The sequence below is a fragment of the Lolium perenne genome, chromosome 2 (genome assembly GCF_019359855.2).
Source record: "Lolium perenne isolate Kyuss_39 chromosome 2, Kyuss_2.0, whole genome shotgun sequence".
Lineage (NCBI taxonomy): Eukaryota > Viridiplantae > Streptophyta > Magnoliopsida > Poales > Poaceae > Lolium > Lolium perenne.
In genome coordinates, this window is record NC_067245.2 from 206,212,411 (window position 1) to 206,235,903 (window position 23,493).

Below are 23,493 nucleotides of genomic sequence, written 5' to 3' on the forward strand. Positions count from 1 at the left end.
CAAGAGAGATCTCTACCAGTTGAAGAGAGAAATGCTTGGTCAGGTGAAATGGAGGTAGAGGCTAAATTGATCACCGAGGAGAACGAGATCATGATGGATGACTTGCAAATCATCGACCCGGCTCAAAGGGCTTGGTTTGAAAGAAGCAAGTGGTCATCCGACAATACGATGCGTTCTCAGTTCTCACGTATCTATCTTATTTTATGTATTTCTATGAAACTTGGGTCATCTGAAACTTGTGTTCGATATTATGGCATGTGAACTCTCTGATTGTATACTTAGTGGTGGTGTATTAGCTATTAAATACAAATTTTGGTATTATTTACATTCATGTACGCCAATTGGGTGAAATAGGAAAAAAACGACTAGCATACACTAAATGGGTTGCCCCGTGAAGGAAACATGCACTCGAGACAATTATAAATTGTATTATTCTATATTTTCTGATTCATAATTGATATATACACTATTATCCATCAATTTTTTTCTAAATTCTTAGAATTGCTTAAATTACATGGTATGGTACTATACATAGCCAATTACCATATAAAACCCACACCTCACATAAGTTTTCTTGGTAAACAGAAAAAATCTATGAAAAAATACACAACATTTTCTACATGTAGACCACCAAGTTTTTTTTATTGAGAAACACGTACAACGCCGACCTCACAAATACGCAGGTTATTCACCCCTAAGAAACTATATGAGTTATATTATAAACGTAAAACATTTCTAGGTGTGAATAATTTTTTTACTTCGTACCTCACACTAGTGGAAACGGGGCCTTTTGCACCGGTTGGTATGAGCCATATGCACCGGATGGCCAACCGGTGCAAACCATCCGGTGCAAAAGGCCCCCCCTTTTGCACCGGTTCACTTACGAACCGGTGCTAAAGGGGTCACCACGTGGCAGGCTGTGGGGCGCTCGGCGGGGGAGCTTTTGCACCGGTTCGTAATACGAACCGGTGCAAAAGGGTTGTGCCGCGGCAGAGTTTTATTGCAATTCCCTGCCGCGGCAGACTCTGCTGCGGCAGGGAATTGCACTAAAACTCTGCCGCGGCAGAGACTCTGCCCCATTCGAAAACACGGTATAATATTAATGCAAACAATTCAAATATATATATATATAGGAAACCATTATATTACATATATCGATCAAAGTGACACACGTTCATGCATATATCGATGATGTTCCACCTCTAGATATATGTCCTCATAGATTCATCATACTTCTGTCTGCAAGCCCTTAATTGCTCCAATGTCGCGGGTTTCTTGCATGTGGATAGAAAATTCTTCACAAATATCTCCTCGAAAGTTTCCCAGTTGTCGATGGATCCAGGCGACATCTTTTTTATCCATGATCTTGGTGCTCCGCTTAAGTGCATCTGGATGCTTTGCATGGCCGTTGATTTAGTTCCACCTATCAACTTCACCGTCTCCAGATAGTCGACTAACCAATCCTCAGGATATTACAAGCCGTCGAACTTCTTGTAGTTGTCGGGCAATTTAAACCCAGATGGAACCCGAGTTTTACGAACTCGTCGGGTAAAACAAGGAGTCCACACATATCCTCCTCATCGACCTCAGGTGAATGGCGACGTTCTCTCCTTTCTTGCCGCGCTCTATCGACCCGCGCATGTGTTGCTATATCTCTTGCACCACTTGTTCTCGGAGGATCTTGTACTACCACTGTGGGTCGTGGACTATTTTGCCTTGGCGCACCTTCGAGAGGTGTACTTGTACTTGCGAACACTGTTCCCATGGCTCCAACTCCAGCCATAGCCATATTGTACAATGCTTCTATTGGATCTCCGGGAGGTGGCCTGGATGCCAGTATGAAAGCTTGGGTCGCCATATATCCTGCCTCCACTGTTTTGGGAATAATATTTCCCCTTGTGTCTATCGACATAAATGACATGTCGAGGTTCTGGACTAGATTCTCCCTCTCGGCTTCAGGTATATGCTGCAACCTCTTGCCCTGTTGCGAGCTGCTCTGTGACTATCTCCTCCCGAAGCACCTGACTGTTGACTTAACTCAGCTCTTCGCCTGCTTGACGCGGAAGATGCGGCCCTTCTTCTATCAAGCTCGGCTCTCTGTTTTTTGAGTTCTCGTCCAGCACGGGCGAGTTTATATTGGTATGCTTGCAACTCTTCAGCTATGGTAGTCGTAGTCATTGGCTCCGTGCCATCGATGGCTTTTGCAGCTCTATCCCAAGCTGCTTGCGGAAGCTGCACCATCCGCCGTGTTGCAGGTCCCACATACTTGGTGCCTAAACCTCGCGTAAGATCAGCGGGATCGATGTATGGATTTCACACATCATCGAAAGCCTCTGATGTTTCCTCCTGTAGGCGACTTGTTTCTCCAATTACATAGACTTGGTGATTTTTTAGAGTTTGACTTTTGTCGAGGTTGGTGACACCGTCGTATAGATCGGCGAAGACCTCCCTAACAGAAGTAGACTTGTCGATGAAGTCGAAGCTATCGATGTTGTTTGAGTCGCTGCTTATACTGGAGTCTGCAGATGACTCGAAGGACATGTTGCCGAAGAGTTTGACAAGTTTTCCGCTTGTCGCAGTCTTGACGAAGCGTGGCGGTGAGATCTCCTCGGCACCTGTCTCGAACGATGACGACGAGTCCGAAAGATCGGAATCAGCCGCCGACGATCCCGACAAAACTGGAACCTCGAGACGATGTGACCCCTCTTTTTCGACGCGGAAGTGGAACCTTCCGAACATCATCTCCATAGGATCCTCCAGATACGCATATGCATCCAAATGGGAGGGCGGGTGAGGAACAAAATCGACTAGACCAGTTTCGATCTGTTTACCTCTGTCCATCGCGTTGCTTGCCACCGAAGATGTTGACGATGTTGAGCGTGCCATCGAGATCAGCTCCTTATCGCCTCTAATCCCCACGGTCGGTGCCAATTGACAAGGTATCGAATCGTCAATGCCTACAGATAGTATAATAGGGTTTTCGTAAGAAGTAGAGGGCAAGTAGATGTCGAGGGTTCAGCCGGAAAAGTACTCAACTGCTAGAAACCTAGGGTTGTGTTGACAATGAAATCGATCCTCTCTTTCTCTCTCGACTCTCCCTTATATAGGAGGCAGAGCCGAGGGTTTCGTGATGTACAAGTTACAAAGTCCGGGAGACTCTTTGAGTTCGTCCCGTAATAGTTATAAGTCATTATTCCTATTACAACTCTATCTTTCCAAACTATCTCTTAATTGGGCATCCGGGCTTCATAAACTTCGGGTCGTGGGCCTTCAGTAAACCCCGAGTACCATATTTGACAGGCCCATTGGGGATGCCTATATCACCGGCGATGATTTCCCCCTCTGGCAGAATGCCGAGAAGAGCTTCAGAACCCTCCCGAGCTAGGGTCTGCAATGGCGGCCGCGATGGAACTTTTCGTGGATGGAGGGTCGGGTGTTCAGGGTTTTCCCGAGATCGTGAATAAATAGGTGGAGGGGCGATGTCGGTGGAGTCCAGGGTGGCCACACCACCCCTAGGTGCGGGCCAGGGCTAGGCGATGCCTAGGGATGGTGTTTCCGCCCTGTTGCCCCTCTTCGACTCCCCTCTGAACTCTGTCTTCGTTATTGAATTCGGCTTTTAGTTCGTCCAATTTCGAGAATATTTCCTGTACAACTTTTCTGAAATACAAAACAGTAGAAAACAGGGAACTGACACTATGGTATCTTGCTGATAGGTTAGTAACGGAAAATGTATAAAAGTGCAATGAAGCATGAGCAAAACATATATGAATTGATGTAAAATAAGCATGAAGCATCAAAAATTATAGATACATTTGAGACGTATCAACATCCCGTTAACTCCTGCTCGTCCTCGAGTAGTTAAGTGATAACAAAAGAATGTTTGAGGTGACATGATGCCAACACAGTCTTGTTAAGTTATTGTAAAGCATTGTGAGATGAGATCAAAGTACTCTAAATATAGGCATGATAGATATAACTCTAACAATAGGACTTAGCAACTATGTTATAATATGAAAAGTAACTCAAACAAAGGATCATGAATAATAGTGCACTGAAAGTAACTGTTTTTTACGAGCATAGAGAAAACATGACAAAGTGGTACTCAAAATGTCCTTTATGAAGTAGCAAAACATAAATGCTACGACACCTTTAAAGTTCAAAGGGTGACTAGATACAAGTAATTTAAGAATAAGAAATAACACAATCATGAATCAATCAATAATAATTTTGGGACTATGCACATTGAACTAAGAATGAAAACTAAGCTCTCTTAATTGGAGCATACAGTAGAAGATGAAGACTCAACATAAAAGTAAAAGAGAGACTTTTTGTAGAGTAAGCAAGATAAACAAGTTTTATAAACCTCCAAAAAAGTATGGTACTCATTAGCTTTGAGATCTCATTGCCCCTATCATAAGCATCTTGAATGGTTAAAGTTAATGTGAGGCAAATATGAGCTATATGCTTAACAAATCACAAGTTGAAAATCTCATGCCCGTTGAATACGAGTACCTAAGCCTCATGGTACTCAACTTAGGTCCCAAATAAGTTCTTGTCATTGTAAGTATACATGTATCATTGAGAACCACCAATGAGTACCTCTTGCTCGACGATATGGAAGTACTCTTGTAGGAGCAATCCCATGCCAAAATGACAAGACAAGCAGACAATGAGCATCTCAGCAATTTTTTATTTACTATGGGTATAGCTTCTTTATTGAAAATGCTTCATAGAATGCACACTATGGTCATTTCCACCATGAATGATGCATGGCTTAGATTAGTGGCTAAATGCGTTTCTCTAAATCTTATACAAACTCCATGGACTTAGAAGTTTTCCCTTTATTTTGCACCGCTAGGCATCCATAAACAAAAGAACATGACATCAACTAAATATGAATAAGTGCTATGTTGAAAGCGTTTCCCATGAAAGCATGGTTATGCTAACTCCCAACTTGCAATTTGCAAACGTATAAACTTCATAAGATAGTCACAATGATCAAGTTTATTAAGTGCAATATAGTAAATGTGCCATCAAGTTCGTAAGAACTTTATCTTGACTGATTTTCTTATGACAAAATTTAATTTGAAAGATAAATAAAATCATAATAAATATACTTGGAACAACAATAATGCTACTAGGTAGATATGGTGGACACAATTGAAAAACTTTGGTTTATGGTGGCTGGATGCATGAGTAGAGTTCATACTCATTGCATGCGGAGGCTAACAAGTCGGAGGCGGACCGTGCGAGGCGGGCATGCTCCAACGGCGCTTGGAAGCGGGCGGCACCGAAGTGGCCGCGTGCTTTCGCGTGCTAGACAGCGCGAGGAGGTGCGCGAAGGAGAAGCCGAGGCGCCCGCCGGCCTCGTGCAGCCCGCCGCTGCCGGCGCTTTCCTGCGCGGCGATGGCGGCAGCAGCTGCAGACGTAGATGGGCCGCCTCTCACCTGCGGGAGCTTGGCGGAGGTGGCGGCGTTCGCGGTGGTCGCTCGTCGTCGCATATGAGTCGCCGGCGCGGAAAAACCCCCTCCGCCGCAAGAACTTTCCCGGTGACAATCCGGGGCCTAATCTAGTAGTTTAAGTATTTAAATTAACGAGCGCGGTAGGGTTAATCAAGTATTTTGGATAGTTTATGTAAATTATCTTCGAATCTAGTTTGATTGAAGCAAGAATGGGTTGAATTTCGCAAGATCATCGCATCACATTTTCCTGCGATGTTTGTTTGTCGGTTTTTCAGTTCGCGAGTTCGGTTTCTAATCTACACGTGACTAAAACCATCTAAACTGAACAGTTTAGGAGATTAAACTCCGCGTTTTCGGTTCGAAGAAATACAGGCTCGGTTAGAGTTGCTCTAACCTCTCTCAGAATTTTTTTCCTTCAAATATGTGCCAAATTATGGGGGCACTGCACACCCCTCTTCTCTCACTAGGCCCCTTTGAATTGGTAGTTCGACGCGAGATGCATGCACTGCACTGATGGGTGTGCTTTGTTTGAGCCTTTGAGGGTACCATTTGGTGCAGGTACCAATAGTGCATCCCTCTTCTCTCTCTGTACGAGTACTCGTAGGTCAGTGTGGGCATATCCTGTCCAGCTTTTTACCTTTTCCGTGATTGTCAGCGTGCAGCAGGGCCCAGGATTATGGGGAACACTCAGCCTTGGTCAGACCATGCACCTGCAGCCAACAGCAGAGACATTGTAATCTGTTACAGAGACATTAAAATATTACCAGTACTACTAGCAGTCGCAGAGTAGCAGTGGCCGTGGGAAGGAAGAAAGGGTAACTGCATGCATGCTGGGCTGTCCTGTCATGCAATAGTCGCCATTGACGGCTTCCTTCCGCCATGAGCAGTGATGCATGCATGCTTCTACTGCTGACGTGCGGGCATGGCGTGCTGCTTGCTTGCTTGGAAGCAGGTGCGATTGTTGCTGATTCTGCGGCTCCATTCGCCGTGTGCAGTTATTAGGAGAAGTGTTTATTGCCGTTTCTTTCATTAGCCGAAATGGACGCGCCAACGATTATGCGGTTATTCAGTTTAGCTCTCGGGTGCATATGCTCCCTCTACCTACAAATAATATTTCGAAATACCGAAAAAATTAGCTAAAAATTATACATGTACATATCCATAATATATGCGTGTTCGTCAAGTTTTCCGAACCTTTACATTTTGTAATCTATGTAAAAAAAGAGAAAATAAATATTCTAAAAAGCTTTATTTTAAGCATTGAATTTGACTGTTTACACATGTCACACAATAAGTCGATTTTTCATGTAATGACTTTGTGAGCACGTAGCACGTGAAGATGTAGTGCAAAATTTTCGTTTCATTTTTTAAAATTTCAAAACGAGTGTGACATGCATTTTAAAATAAAGGTATGTGCCAAAACACCGCTCCCACGATTCTGGCAAAAATAACTTGAAAAACCTTGCATCGATAATTAAACTCATTAAAAACTTATCTAACATCACCTTCTAGTTATTGGAAATATTGGAACCCTAGAATTGTTGTATTGCCATGATCCTTTGGGGGTATATATAGAGGTAAATAGGGGAGGTAGACTTGGAGGAGAAGATGGTACCAATCCTAGTCTATCTCTATCCTAATGTAAACACGTATAGTCTAACATCCCCCCTCAGTCGTAGCGGGAGTGAAGCGGACGCTTGCGACTGGAGAAGTCATGCGCTCCCGTCGCTTCTCCTCCTTGTCATCACCGGCGTCCCCCTTCTGGTTCCTTCTCTTCCCTCCCGCAGCCACAGCGGGAGTGTCGTGGGCGTTTTTCAAGTGACGACGCGGACGCTGTTGACTGGAGTTCTTGAGTTGTCGTAGACGTTTTGTTGATGTCGATGTCGAGATAGCCGAGCATGATGTAGCTGTGGTCGAGATGTGGTAGATGTTGTAGTCGTCGTATATGGTGTAGCCGTATTCGCCGAAGGCGCAAAAAATTGCGCGTTTTTGGTCGTAGGGTTTTATGTTTTGCGCGGCGGCGGGTTTTTGTCATAGCGCGGCGGCGGGTTTTGTCGTAGCGCGGCGGCGGCAGCGGGTCTGCGGCGGCAACGGGTTTTTATCGTAGCGCGGCGGCGGCGGGTTTTTGTCGTAGCGCGGCGGCGGCAACGGTTCTGCGACGGCGGCGGGGTTTTTGTGTCGTAGGCGGCGACGGCAGTGTTGACGAGGATGTCATGGATACCATGTTGATGTAGACCTTGGCGATGTAGAACTCGACGTAGATCTTGGTGTAGCCGTACAGCTTGACATAGTTGTTCGGATCGGCGATGTTGGTGTAGATGGTCGGCGACGTAGACGATGTGTTGGCGCACCTGTGGAAACGCGCATGTACGCCGGCATGGGGATGCCGGTGATGATCACATAGATGTATTGATGTAGATCGGTGCAGCTGGTCGGCTCGGAAAGTCGGCGACGTTTTTGCCTTGGTGGTGCCGGCCTTGAGCAAACCGCACGACAGTGTGGTGCGCCGCCGCACGGATCAGATCGCGAGCTGGCTCCCGGAAGTCTTCGATTTTTATCGCTTGTCGCCGCACGTAGATTGGATCGGGGCAGGTTGTGCCCGAGCTGCATGTAGGGCTCGTTGCCGTCCGTGCGTGCGACTGCTTGCTGGCTCGATCGGCAGGCCCGATGCACTTCTCGTCCAAGCACACAAGCACACCGCCCTCCTTCTCCATTGGATGAGAATTGGGATCTAGGGATTTATTTGGTGTCTAATTTGATCTACGAAACGAATTGGATCTAGAGAAAAGTAGGAATTGGAATTTTTTGAAAATTGGATCTAATCTATGAACTCGAATGTGATCTAGGATCTAAACTAAAGAACCGATCTGATCTTTGATCAAGATCGGGTGCGACGCCCCGATGAGCGATCTCCCCGAGGGCGACGTGATGCGAAAGTGGTAGGGAACCTAGGATCGGCGCCGCAAGGCTAACCGCTCTTAGTCTTATACCATATTGGAAATATAGAATCCCAGAATATTGTGTTGCCATGACCCTTTGGGGTATATATAGAGGTACATAGGAGTGGTAGACTTAGAATACAAAGATGGTACCAATCATAGTCTATCTTGTTGTATTGTGATCCAAATTCATATACTAAAGGGAGGCTAACTTCTGACGAGCGGTACGGTACGGATCGTTGGCACCGCCTATATATACATCTTGTAAGCCGCCGGCTAGGGTTTATCAGATTATAAGATAACCCACGGCGTTTGTAAACACCTCCCGATATAGTGAAGTTTTGCTGGCTAGCGCCCGTGGTTTTTTCCTTCTCGTGTTGGAAGGGGTTTTCCACGTTAAATCTTGTGTCCCCTGCGTGTGTTCTTGTTTCGTTCTTCGTTATTTGCTGGTCGCTTTTATAACAAGTGGTATCAGAGCCCGTGTTTCAATCTAGGGTTTTGCGACATGTCTTCCTTGAAGTTCGATCTACCGCAGCTGGATTACACCGCGAGATTTTCTCTGTGGCAAGTGAAGATGAGGGCGATACTTACCCAATCTTCTGATCTGGATGAAGCTCTTGATGGTTTTGGCAAGAAAGATGCCACGACCTGGACCGACGATGAAAAGAGGAAAGACCGTAAGGCTTTTTCATTAATTCAGCTTCATCTATCCAACAATATCTTGCAGGAAGTGCTGGCTGAGAAATCCGCAGCGGCGCTGTGGTTGAAACTGGAATCGATCTGCATGTCCAAAGATCTAATCAGTAAGATGCACGTGAAGATGAAGTTGTTCTCGCACAAGCTGCAAGAAGGTGCGTCAATGATGAATCACATATCGATCTTTAAAGAGATCGTTTCTGATTTGCTATCCATGGAGGTAAAATATGATGATGAGGATCTAGCTCTTATACTGTTAGTCTCGTTGCCTAATTCTTTTGCGAATTTTCGAGACACCTTGTTATACAGTCGTGATGAACTAACCCTTGCCGAAGTTTATGAGGCCCTCCAACAGAGGGAAAAGATGAAATCTATGGTGCGAGCGGAGGGTTCGTCATCTAAGCGAGAAGCACTACGAGTTCGAGGCAGGACCGAGAACAGAAACAACAACTACAACAACTACAAGCGAGATAAGAGCAAGACCGACAGAGGTCGCTCAAAGTCCAAGGGACGAGATGGTAAGTTCTGCAAAGTACCTGTAAGAAAACTAGCCACAATATTGATGATTGCTGGAAGTTGCGTAACAAAGAGAAACGGTACTTACCAACCGAAAAACAAATCTGAGGGTGATGGTAAGGATGCTGTTATTTCCAGTGATAATTCTGATGGCGATTGCCTAGTTGTGTTTGCTGATTGTTTTTCTGGTAATGATGAGTGGATCCTTGATTCTGCATGTTCGTTTCATATTTGCTGTAACAAAGACTGGTTCAGTTCTTATGAGTGTGTGCAGAGTGGATATGTTGTGCGTATGGGAGATAACAACCCACGTGAGATCGTGGGCATTGGCTCCGTTCAGATCAAGATGCATGATGGCATGACACGCACTCTGACAGATGTGAGACAAATACAGCATGGCCAGAAATCTGATCTCTCTCAGTACCCTTGATGTTGACGGGTACAAACACTCCGGTTCTCGCGGAGTTCTGAAGGTATCAAAAGGTTCTCTCGTTCACATGATTGGTGATATGAATTCTGCAAAGTTATATGTTCTTAGAGGTAGTACTTTGTCTGGTATTGCTGCTACTGTTATTCCTGATGAATCTGGTAAAACTAATCATGGCATATGCGACTTGGACATATGAGTGAATATGGCATGGCAGAATTGCACAGGAGAGACCTGCTAGATGGCTGCCATTTGAGTAAGTTTGAGTTCTGTGAGCACTGCATTTTTGGTAAGCATAAAAGAGTTAAATTCAATGCTTCCGTTCATACCACTAAAGGGATACTAGATTATGTGCATGCTGATGTGTGGGGACCTTCCCGCAAGACTTCTCTTGGTGGTGCAAATTACATGCTTACTATCATAGATGATTACTCCAAAAAAGTGTGGCATTTCTTTCTAAAACATAAATCTGATGTGTTTGATGCTTTTAGAAAGTGGAAAGTTATGGTAGAGAAGCAAACAGAAAAGAAAGTTAAATTGCTTAAATCTTGACAATGGTATGGAGTTTTGTTCTACTGTTTTCAATGATTATTGCAGCGACGAAGGCATTGTCAGGCACCACACCATCCCATATACTCCTCAGCAGAATGGTGTGGCGGAGAGGATGAACAGAACCATCATCTCCAAGGCTCGCTGCATGTTGTCCAATGCTGGTATGCATAGACGTTTCTGGGCTGAAGCAGCCTCCACCGCCTGTTACTTGATAAACAGGTCACCTTGTATTCCGCTTAATAAGAGAACTCCTATTGAGGTATGATCTGGTTCACCTGCTGATTATTCACAGTTGAGAGTTTTCGGTTGCACTGCCTATGCTCATGTTGATAATGGAAAGCTAGAGCCTAGGGCTGTTAAGTGTGTGTTTCTTGGTTATGGTTCGAGTTAAGGCATACAAGTTATGGAATCCTGAAACTAAGAAAGTTTTGCTTAGCAGAATGTAGTCTTTAATGAGGCTGTCATGTTTTATAAGAGTTCATCTACGGATATTCTTGATCTTTGTTGATTTTTACGATAGTTACGATGATGAGCAACGAGAGGATCAGCGTGCGGGTGGAGCACGTGGAGGAGAAAGAAAATGAAATTGCTGAAAATGATAATACTGTTGTTCAGCACTCACCACCTGTTTTGCAGCAAACAAATAGTTCAATTGCTGCTGATAGACCGAGGCGTAACAAAGGTCCACGTCCTCGTTTAACTGAAGAGTGTAATCTTGTTCACCATGCTTTGAGTTGTGCTGAACAGGTGGAGCATGATACTGAACCTGGTACATATACTGAGGCTGTTGCATCCGTTGACCGCGTGAAGTGGATTTCTGCTATGCAAGAGGAGATGCAGTCAGTTGACAAGAATGGCACATGGGATGTTGTGACATTGCCTAAACAAAAGAAGGTTGTCTGCTGTAAGTGGATATTTAAAAGAAAGGAAGGTTTGTCTCCTAATGAACCTCCGAGGTATAAGGCAAGGTTAGTAGCAAAAGGTTTCAGCCAAATTCCAGGTATTGATTATAATGATGTTTTCTCTCTGGTTGTGAAGCATAGTTCTATTCGTGCATTCTTTGGTATTGTGGCTATGCGTGATCTTGAGCTTGAGCAGCTAGATGTAAAGACTGCTTTTCTGCATGGTGAGCTTGAGGAGGAGATATACATGGACCAACCTGAAGGTTTTGTTGTGCACAGTAAGGAGGATCTTGTTTGCAAGTTAAAGAGGTCCCTTTATGGTCTGAAACAGTCTCCAAGACAGTGGTACAAAAGGTTTGATTCATTTATGCTTGCACATGAGTTTAAGAGATCTAAGTATGATAGTTGTGTCTATATCAAGTTTGTTAATGGATCACCAATATACTTGCTGTTATATGTTGATGATATGTTGATTACTGCCAAGAGCAAGAAAGAGATCACCACTTTAAAGTCACAGTTAAGTAGTGAGTTTGAGATGAAGGATCTTGGTGCTGCTAAGAAAATACTAGGTATGGAAATTACAAGAGATAGAAAATCTAGTGTGTTATTTCTTAGTCAGCAAAATTACATTCAGAAAGTTCTTCATCGTTTTAATATGCATGATGCAAAGTCTGTTAGTACACCAATTGCTTCTCACTTCAAATTGTCAGCATTGCAATGTCCTAGTACTGATGAAGATATTGAGTACATGTCTCGAGTTCCATATTCTAGTGCTGTTGGTTCCTTGATGTATGCCATGATTTGTCCTCGTCCTGATTTATCATATGCTATGAGTTTGGTCAGTCGATACCTTGCTGATCCTAGTAAAGAACATTGGAAAGCTGTTCAGTGGATTTTCAGGTACCTTCGTGGCACATCCAAAGCTTGCTTGAAGTTTGGCAAGACCGGTGAGGGACTCGTAGGCTATGTGGATTCAGATTTTGCTGCCGATTTGGATAAGAGAAGATCCCTCACAGGTTATGTGTTCACTGTTGGTGGATGTGCTGTGAGTTGGAAAGCAACGTTATAATCCGTTGTTGCCCAATCTACAACCGAAGCAGAATATATAGCAATTAATGAAGCTGGAAAAGAGTATGTTTGGTTGAAAGGTTTGTATGCTGAGCTTTGTGGAGATGATTCTTGCATTAACTTGTTTTCTGACAGTCAAAGTGCAATATACCTTACTAAAGATCAAATGTTTCATGAGAGGACAAAGCACATTGATATCAAGTACCATTATATTCGCGACATTGTTGCTCAAGGTAAACTGAAGGTATGCAAGATAAGTACTCATGATAATCCTGGCGATATGATGACAAAGCCGGTTCTGTTTCCAAGTTCGAGCTTTGCACGAGCTTGGTTGGTATATTGTTTAGCCCAAGTGGGTGGCTGTTGGCGCCGACAAGTGTTTTTCCTTTGTTGTTGAGGAGATTGTTGAAGTTCATGCTACAAGATGGAATTTGTCTCAAGGTGGAGTTTGTTGTATTGTGATCCAAATTCATATACTAAAGGGAAGCTAACTTCTGACGAGCGGAGCGAGGCCCGTCGCCGGAGGCTTGGGCCGAAGCATAGCGGAGTCAGAAGTTAGCCCATACGTCGTGCCCTGCAGGGACGCTTGCGAAGGGGGGTGCGGGGGGCGGCCGCCCCCCCCGGTAAAGTACCGATCGGTGGCACCGCCTATATATATATATTGTAAGCCGCCGGCTAGGGTTTATTAGATTATAAGATAACCCACGGCGTTTGTAAACACCTCCCGATATAGTGAAGTTTTGCTTTTGGCGCCCGTGGTTTTTTCCCCTTCTGTGTTTGAAGGGGTTTTCCACGTTAAATCTTGTGTCCCCTGCGTGTGTTCTTGTTTCGTTCTTCGTTATTTGCTTGTCGCTTTTATAACATATCTCTATCCTAATATACACAAGGTATAGTCTAACACTAGTCATGGCACTTGCACCAATCACGCACAGATGGATATCTTCTTTGCTATATGCATGATGCCCAGGCACTGCATCGTGATGCTCCCTTGCGGAGGCACGCATGTGGTTGATCTATGGATGATTGGACGGGACGATACAGGCATGGGACATCTATGGACCGAGGTGTGAGCATCAAAGCTACACTATAGCACCAGGTCAGCCGGCAGAAGAAAGACAGTGGAATCAACCCGAGTGCAGGCACGCCGAGCTAGGGATGCCGAGAGGAAAGACGCACGCAACTACACCGGGCACATGCTCGCTCGCATGGGATAAAATGCCGGGTATTCTATGCAGCTGTTGTGGTCTCCGACGGGAAGGAGCGGATCGCTAGCGCGTCTGACGAAAGATCGCAGTGCCTGCTCGACCAGGGCATGCATGGAAAAGCTATACACATGCACTGATCACGAACGCTGGTGCCGCGGTGCGTGCCCAGTGGGTTTGCCACGGTGAACCACGTCCGTCTCTGTGCTGCTGTTCCTCACCCACCGGAGCCAGTGGGGATCATCATCATCGGGCGAGGGAAGTAATTAAAAGTGGCTGGGCGTGGCGCTTTGCCCGGCAGGCGAAACTGTACAGGTCCAATGCGTCGTCGCACTCGCTTGCATCCTGATGTACTCCTCCGCCCGCGGCGCTGCCAGATCACGTGGATTTGAAGCTAAAAACCTAAACTTGGGATTGTTCATTATTATACGAGTCTATGTCAGCACTCAGCAGATTGCTCGATGAACATGACATGTTGGCGTGAATGTGTACCATCTATCTATCTATTCTATCCCCGTTTCGCTCGATAAGACAAGTACGTTACTCATCAATCACCAAGCCGCGACCTCTCTAAACCACAACGCTAAACGCTGAACTGCAAGTGGCGTGTCCGTATATCACGGCGAAAGCAACGCAAGGTCTCCATGAGGTCGATCGGCGTTCTATCACAGTACCGTGCGCTCTTCCGGCCAGGCATGATCATGCCGGTGTTGGCGTCGACGATGACCCGCGCGTGGAGTGGCGTGTTCGGACCACCTCCACGGTCAGCCTCTTTCCTCCTTGTCCATCAATCTCACTAGCTTGCTCGCTGTTTTCTTAGCGCTTCTCTAATGAGGCGACAACCGTTGCGACCGGCGCATCTGAAACTAGGCATAGCGGCCAGACGCATAGTGATCTGGCAATCAATGGAGACGCAAACGCGGTCTGATTATGCGTCTTGGATGCGTCTCCGCGGCGCTGAGCGGTCGTGCCTCGTGACTGCTCGTGTCTGGGCGGACATTTAGTCTCGCCTACGGTGACCTTCGCTCGATGCGTTTTCCAAGCAGCGTCAGTACTGGAGATGAGACGCCGCTTTAGCAGTCTGTGCCATGTTAATGGTGATGCCTTGTTCTTTGAACGGGTGACGCCCATCTCTGCCAATGAAGTTAATGGTGATGCCACGCGTGGCACGTCCCTCGGCCGCCTTCGACGTATATAAAGAGGCGCGCGCTCGGCTGTCCCATCTCATCTCCTCCACATAAACCCTAGTCGTTGTACAACCTCCACCGTAGCGTCGCCTCGCTTTGCCCTCGGCCTTTGCCATGAGCATCGTCGGACGTGGCCATGCTCTGCGCCTCCACCTCCCCGGTCGAGCTCCGATGAGGAGAACGAAGATAGCGTGGACAACATCATCGACTCATGGACGCGAAGTTCATGGGCGACGCGGAGCGAGGAAGGAGAGGAGGAGGAGCGGGCGATCCACGCGGCGTTCGACGCAAAGTAAGTATGCCGTAGGGGAGGCGGTGGCCGCGAGAGGAGGAGTCCGACAATGACGACCCGCAGGAGAAGGCGACGGAGCGGATGGCCTTAGTTATACCTGGCCATGGGAAGCCCGGCCGGACCGGCCCAAAATTTCAGGCTTGGGCCGGCCGAGCATGCCTGTGGGCCGGGCCTGGGCCGAAGATTTAGGCCTGATGGTTGCGCTGGGCCGGGCCCGAGCTTGAGAAATGTGCCAAATAAGGAAGAGGCCCGGCCCGAGGCCCGAAGCCCGATGGATATTTATTGTGTTGGGCCGAGCTTGGGCCAAAATTCTAGGCCCGACGGTCGGGCCGGGCCAGGCCTGGGCCTGGATGTTTTGCGTCAGGCTTAGTTAGGCCTGGCCCGAACTATGCCCGGCTATAGCTTTTGTCGAGTCCTTCAGGACGCTCAAGAAGGCCGAGGATGCCGCCAACGATACGCGGCGACAGCGGCTGCTGGAGGGTGTGGCGGCCCACCGAGCTCTGACGGCTGCACGACGGATGGAGCAATGGGCGGCGGAGAAGCTGAGGAGGAGGGGCGGGGCGGAGGCAATGATGGAACCGAGCCGTCAACCGCCCCAAGGGGCAACAAGTAGTTTAGGGCCTTGTTCTTCCTTCTTGTTTTCCGTATGTACACTTTATGCATTTTAGCTAGTATGAAAAAAATATTGAAAAACGATATGGATTGTTCCCGTTGGAAATATATCTAGACCCGAGCGAACACACAGTTAAAACAATTATTTTTCATGTCGACGGTCCGACGCAAATAGACACGCGTAGCCGGCCGAAATGCTTGGAAATGCTTGGAGATTCCCTTAAGGGCATTAATTGCTTAATCGTGACTCGGTGGAGGACGCACATTTTTCCTTGGAGAAACTGGAAAAAGGACGACATACAGTGCCACAGTGGTACTAGTTTTGAAAATGGCAGCACGTCGATCCAATTGATGCACCTGCCAACCTAGAGACGTGCAAGATATGGGATGCTGCGTAGCGATTGATCTCAAAGGCTAGTCGGATCCGACGTACTTCTTGTAGGCGTGGTTCCCAATGTATATGTACGTGTTGAAGACCAACTTCCAACGACTACCTAGTTCCTTCTACGGAGTACGTGTTGAAGAGCAGCAGCTTCGTACGACTAGTTAGCTGCTGCGGACGGCCTAGTACTACTTGTTGTCCAAGCAATAGTAGGTTTACGTCTACTCGTAGACATGAACCATGAACCGGACGGCACGTACATACGTATGCAGTGAAGTAAGCACATGCTGTTACGGGCTTGAAAAAATAATAAAACCAGGAAGCATATCCTGTTCGCATTCCCAGCAGTATCTTCTGGTAGCAGTAGACATAATGAAATGGTGATGTAGAGCAGTAGATAGGATAAACGGTACGTGACGGTGACCGTGCAAGAAAGGGATCGGCGAACAAAGAGTGATGGTGGTGTGAAGGTGATGATGCATACGACCAAGCAACTTTGTCACTACTCGCTGATGCAAATCGTTGTATTTTCCTGGTCCCGTGTGTTTTGTATACACATCCGTGTGCGGGTGGCTGCTTGTCTAGAACAAGACGATTACATCGCGGCGTGACAGGATTGCTACTTCCTTCCTTTATTGGCCTTGCTCTACCAGTGGTTGTCGGAGAGTTGGGATTGCGTTTCAGCTTGTAGTCCAGGAGTGCTGCTAAGAGCGACCGTTTTCATCCGCCGTGATCGGAAATGCGTTTAGATCTCCTCCAACGGGACGACACAAAGTGATCGGCCGTCCGCAGACGCAAATCTGGTCCAAATATGCGTCTCGGATGCGTTTCCGCGGACGTCCGGAAAGTGTCCGCTCGTGTCTAGCGGACGTTTCGTCGGGCCCGCCTTGCAGCAACTCTGTGTCGATGCGTCTTCTCAAACGAGCCAGTGACTGCGCCGCTGCGTCGCTTCGGCAGCCTGTGCCACGTTAATAGCGATGCCTCGACTGCCGAGCGGCCGCAGCCCACCTCCGCCAACCGCGTTAATGGCGACGCCACGCGTCCGCGGCCACCGCATGCATCCCGCCTATATAAAGGGGCGCACGTTCTTCTTCCTCATCCGCTCCTCCAAAGAAACCCTAGCCGCCACAAAGCTCGACCGTTGCCGCCTAGGCTGTTCTGCGACGCATCCAGGCCCGCGGGAAGTCCATGGCCGGTCTGGTGGTCGGCGAGGCGGTCGAGGCCACGGCCCTGGCGCCCCGGGGAGCCGGGGAAGGGCCGCCGTGGTGGAGCAGCAACGGCCACACGCTCGCCGTCGCCTGCGCCCTCCTCGTCTTCGCAAGATGACTGCTGCTTCGAGTTCCTCCTCCGCATCGACGACGACCCACTCGGCATCAAGCGGCTCCCGGACAAGTTTGCCGAGTTCGGCGATGGCGTCGAGCCGGCGCATTTGCAGCTACGGGAGGCCGGTGCAACCTGCCCGGCCGGCCCGTGGAGGTCTGTTCGACGGGCGGGGCAAGATGTACACACACGGGGTGGGACAAGTTCGCCGTGACCTCGCGCTCGAGCCCGGCTTCAGCTCACCTTCCTCTAAGAGGGGGACAGCGAGATGATCGTCATGGTGTTCGACGACACAGCTATTGGAGATATGCCCAAGAGGCAATAATAAAAGTGGTTATTATATATCTTTGTGTTTATGATAAATGTTTATATACCATGCTATAATTTTATTAACCGAAACATTGATACATGTGTGTTATGTAAACAACAATGAGTCCCTAGTAAGCCTCTTAACTAGCTTGTTGATTAATAGATGATCATAGTTTCATGATCATGAACATTGGATGTTATTAATAACAAGGTTATGTCGTTATATGAATGATGTAATGGACACACCCAATTAAGCGTAGCATAAGATCACGTCATTAAGTTATTTGCTATAAGCTTTCGATACATAGTTACCTAGTCCTTTCGACCATGAGATCATGTAAATCACTTATACCGGAAAGGTACTTTGATTACATCAAACACCACTGCGTAAATGGGTGGTTATAAAGGTGGGATTAAGTATCCGGAAAGTATGAGTTGAGGCATATGGATCAACAGTGCGATTTGTCCATCCCGATGACGGATAGATATACTCTGGGCCCTCTCGGTGGAATGTCGTCTAATAGCTTGCAAGCATATGAATGGTTCATAAGAGACCACATACCACGGTACGAGTAAAGAGTACTTGTCAGGAGACGAGGTTGAACAAGGTATAGAGATACCGATGATCAAACCTCGGACAAGTAAAATATCGCGTGACAAAGGGAATCGGTATCGTATGTGAATGGTTCATTCGATCACTAAGTCATTGTTGAATATGTGGGAGCCATTATGGATCTCCAGATCCCGCTATTGGTTATTGGTCGGAGAGAGGTCTCAACCATATCTACATAGTTCGCGAGCAAGTAGGGTGACACACTTAAGGTTTGATGTCATATTAGTAGATATTGAATATATGGAATGGAGTTCGAAGTTTTGTTCGGAGTCTCGGATGGGATCCAGGACATCACGAGGAGTTCCGAATGGTCCTGGAGAATAAGATTCATATATAGGAAGTCATTTTATAAGTTTGAAAATGATCCGGTGCATTTATGGAAGGTTCTAGAAGGTTCTAGAAAAGTCCGGAAGAAATCACTATGGAAGGCGGAGTCCCGGAGGGACTCCACCCTAGCATGGCCGGCCAACCCTAGGGGTGGAGTCCGGAGTGGACTCCACCAAGGGTGGCCGGCCACCCCCCTCATGGAAGGGTGGGAGTCCCACCTCAAGTGGGTACCCCACCTTGGGTAGGTTTCCCTACACATGGAAGGTTTTGGGTTGGGGTCTTATTCGAAGACTTGTAGATCAACTCTTGGGGATTCCACCTATATAATGATGGACAAGGGGAGGGGGCCGGACACCTCAAGCCATAGCTTGGCCGCACCCCCTAAGTGGCCGGCCACCCCTCTCCCAAACCCTAGCCGCCCCACCTCCTCCACCTCTCCCGCAAACGTTTAGCGAAGCTCCGCCGGAGATCTCCATCGACACCGCCACCACGCCGTCGTGCTGCCGGGATTCAAGGAGGAGCTACTACTTCTGTTGCCGCCGGAACGGGGAGAAGGACGTCGTCTTCATCAACACCGAACGTGTGACCGAGTACGGAGGTGCTGCCCGATTGTGGCACCGTCAAGATCTTCTACGCGCTTTTGAAAGCGGCAAGTGATCGTCTACTGCAACAACGAGAGCCTCCTCTCGTAGGCTTTGGAAATCTTCAAGGGTTAGTCTCGTTCATCCCCTCGTTGCTCCCGTCTTCTAGATTGCATCTTGGCTTGGATTGCGTTCTCGCGGTAGGAAAATCTTTGTTTTCTATGCTACGAATCCCTACAACAGCCTGCCACAGGCACTACCACACCGGCGAATGCGCCTCGGACACCGATAGTTAGAACTTAGAGTGTTCTTTCTTTGCAGCGAATCTGGCTACGGGCCAGACGAAGCCAGTAGTGGAGGTCTCTGTGTGTTCTTCCTCGGTAGAACCAACAAGGGCACCATCTCCTCCCGCTGCATTTTCCAGTTTGGGTGATTGGGTGTGCCCTCGAATGTTCTTTCTTGGCAACAAACATACGGAAATCAACACAACTGGCTTCTATTTGAAATAATAATATTTGTGTCGACCATGGTTCAAACTATGTGTTAGTTTGTGTAAACCATGTTCCAAACTATGTGTTAGTTTGTGTAAAATCATGTTTCAGAATGTAATATTTGAAACTATGTTTAAATGGAGAAGAGGAAAAAAAATGCATCGCCCTGCTGGAGCTGCCCCCAGACGCAAACGGACGCTCGGACAAAAACGATCATTTTAGCGTCCACAGCGCGACGTAAACGGACGCTCGCGGATATTAAAATACGTCGCACCGCTGGAGATGCCCTAATTCTAATCTTGGAAAACTGGTGATATGAACGGAATGGTGGTACTCACTGGTCAGAAGGTACGGTTCAATGCTAGGAAGGGTCGTAAAAGCAAATGACAGATGTTAGGGCTAACATGTTTCAAAATTTCAAACTTACTCGAAAATCACATCTGGACATTTTATGTTCGTGCACAAAGTATTGGGAAAAAACTCATTCTATGTGGCAGTGTAAAAAGCTTATTTTTGATGCTTGACTATGACTATTAACAAACTTTTTATCTTTTAACTAGACAATAAAAAATATTTTTTCCTCGAAACTTTGTGTGCGACCTTGACATGGAATGTCCGCATGTACATGAGCGATTTTCTTTTGAGAATTTTTTATGTTTTAAAGTATATTTTTAGATTATTATTTTGTTAAAAAAATTTTATGTGTTTTTCATGGCAGATAGATTAAGCCAAATTAAACACCACCTCCTCAAAGGTTCCATTTGCTATACTCACGGGATGTGTTCACACAATGTGGAGTAGGCTGCGTGCAACCAAGAATTATCCGAGAACCTAGGGGAGGACGTGGAATCGTGGACCCTTTGTGGTCGGTCCCACCTGGCTCCGATGTCGCGGCGCGGCACTGATTCCTGAAAGGTACCACACAGGAATCGGGCTACTGGATAGGAGAGGAGGGAGGAGAATGATCAGACGGTGGAGCCCGGTCAGAAAATGTCGAAAAGGGCCCTACGAGTACGAGCCCTACCTCCATCTACTCTGGCGACACCGTCGTAGTCACAGCTGCACGCCTCCGTGGGAACCGGCGGGTCGGGGTCAGGATGCAGACGGACGCATCCACAGAGTCCGTTGCGTGCATTGACTGAGCCACGAAAGCGAATTTATCTGTCCGTGGAGTCCGTGGAAGTACGTTCGGCTGTCTGCGGTGTCCGCTGGACAATACGGACACGTTGCTACACTAGCTAGATCAGGTATACACTAGCTAGCTTAGCTGTAGCTCTGCACGCTAGCTACAGTGATCAACAGCTTGCAGTACATACACTTGTATATACACAAAATGATTCACATAAATTATACTTCAGTTGGCACAAACTATAAAAAATAAAATAAACTCTTCCCAATATTTCCATTTTGTTGCACTTCACTCATATCAAATACAAACTAGTACTCACAGAGAAATAGCACAACCAAATGACAGGCTCAGATCTTGACATAAGTCAGATGACACTCTTCAATATGACTCACGTCAGCCATTGAGTATGTGCCTGAATTACCATTCAGTATCAGCCATTCAAAGTTAGATAGACAATAGCTAAATATAGAAAGTTGTTCTGTTCCGTGGCTGTATTGCAGCGTCGATGTTGTTCTGAATAGCTGAGTAACAGAGTAATCGCTACAGTAATCATCAACTTCCTTGAGCATTCAGATTCATCCTTGATCAGCTACAAAATATAATTTGGTAAATGAGTAGAGAGCAATATCAATTGGACAGACTTATCATGCACAGGTCCTCAACCAAGAAATCTCACTAAATGTAGTACTAGTAAATGCACAGGTCCTCCAAAATTAATAGTTTTCATAATATCTCACTAAATATGGTACTTGCAAAGGAAGCACTCACGTGAGATCGAGGGAGACAGTGAGCTACTCGACGCCGGGAGGAGAGCGGCGACGAGGAGGGCACAAAGGAGCGCAAGCGAGTGCGGCCTTCTTTGTGGCACTTGCTTGCTTGGTGGAACTCCTGTTAGGTAGTTTGATGTAGGTGAGACAAAGACAAACATTAATTGGTTTGATGCTAATCTTGGAGAACTCCTGTCCAACTTACCAAGTATACTTCCTCCTCAAAGCATCTTTATTAGTTGGTTTAGTGTCTACAAGATTGAAAGATCATCAAGTCAGATACAAAATTGAAATTTTTATTATACTATTTAACGGTAGAATAACTTACCATTAGCATTTAGCCAATCTTGGAGGCATAACAGCCCCTCAACCGTGTCGCTCTTTAGCCTGGTCCTGTGATCACTAATGATTCTCCCGCCGGCACTAAAAGAAGACTCTGATGCAACGGTCGATGCTTGAATGGCTAGGACATCACGAGCAATGCAAGATAGAATTTGGGTAATTTATCTTTGTGCATTTCCCACCATTCCAAAATGTCAAAATCTTTTTTCGGGGGGTGAAGATCTCCGGTCAGGTATGTATCGAGCTCACTGGTTGCTTGTTTCTTCTTCACTTTTAAATGGGCTTCCCAATCAGCTAATGGATTGTCAATCCGCAACCTCATCAACATGAAATTCTCTTCTGAGTGATCAGCAAAGATTCCCCCATCTTATTGTAGTACTCTTCAAAGAGACTATTGAGAACCATTTCCACCTTTTCTAGGTGTTCTCCACCTTTATCTCCAAATGCTTGCTTGATGCGAAATTCAATGAGTTCTAACTTGTATCTTGGATCGAGGATCACAGGTATGCAGTTAGCCAAGTATGACTCAGTCCAGTACTTGTCAAACTTTTTTTGCATCTTGCTCACCATGGATGCAATCACTTTGTTTTTACTCATTGCATGTTTTTTCAACAACATTTTAACGCTCCATATTTCATGAAAGTAACGGTTGGCCGTTGGATAGCTAGAACCTGAAACAACTTTTGTAGCTTGAAGAAGACCTTCAATAGTGAGCAGATCTCTTTAGCCATTTTCCAATCTTCAGCTGAAGGAGCATACTTAACTTGGCGATCTTGGTTCACCAACTCGTCAAATGCCTCCATGTAAGGCAGAGATGACTCGATCATAAGGTATGTCGAGTTCCATCGTGTGGCAACATCAATAGAGGGTTCCTTCTCACATATGATGCCCAACTGCTTAACTATGTCATCAAACAGCTGCTCTCGAGTTTGTGAACTCCTCACATAGTTGACACTAGCTCTGATCTTATCGATGGGACCTTTCATTACAAACAGACCATCTTGCACGATAAGATTGAGCACATGAGCAGCACATCGGATGTGAAGAAGTTCACCTCCACAAGCCAACATTTGTTTCTTCGTCAAATTTTCTTTCAGATACTCCATCATCTTGCCGTTGGATCGATGCATTGTCTAGTGTAATGCTGCAGATTTTATCTTCAATATTCCAATACTGCAAACTCTTTAACTTGACATTGTACATCCGAAAACCACTATGTGGCGTTTCCATCATACAAAATCTAAGTATTCTTTTCTGCATCTTCCATGTCTTGTCAATGAAATGACAAGTCACACATAAATATCCTAGCCTCTGGTTGGAGGTCCACATGTCCGCAGTTAGTGAGACTCGAGCACCACAATTCTTCAACATTTCCCG

The 23,493-nt window shown here is 46.5% G+C and overlaps 1 long non-coding RNA gene across 1 annotated transcript; it reads right to left on the reverse strand.

Annotated features, from left to right (window-relative positions):
* Positions 1-21,236: 21,236 nt before the first annotated feature.
* LOC139835262 (uncharacterized) lies at positions 21,237-22,266 on the reverse strand. The gene is made up of 4 exons (XR_011751048.1): positions 22,103-22,266; positions 21,980-22,025; positions 21,776-21,895; positions 21,237-21,596 (listed from the first exon to the last, which is right to left on the reverse strand). It is a non-coding gene; the product is annotated as an uncharacterized lncRNA (long non-coding RNA).
* Positions 22,267-23,493: the final 1,227 nt, after the last annotated feature.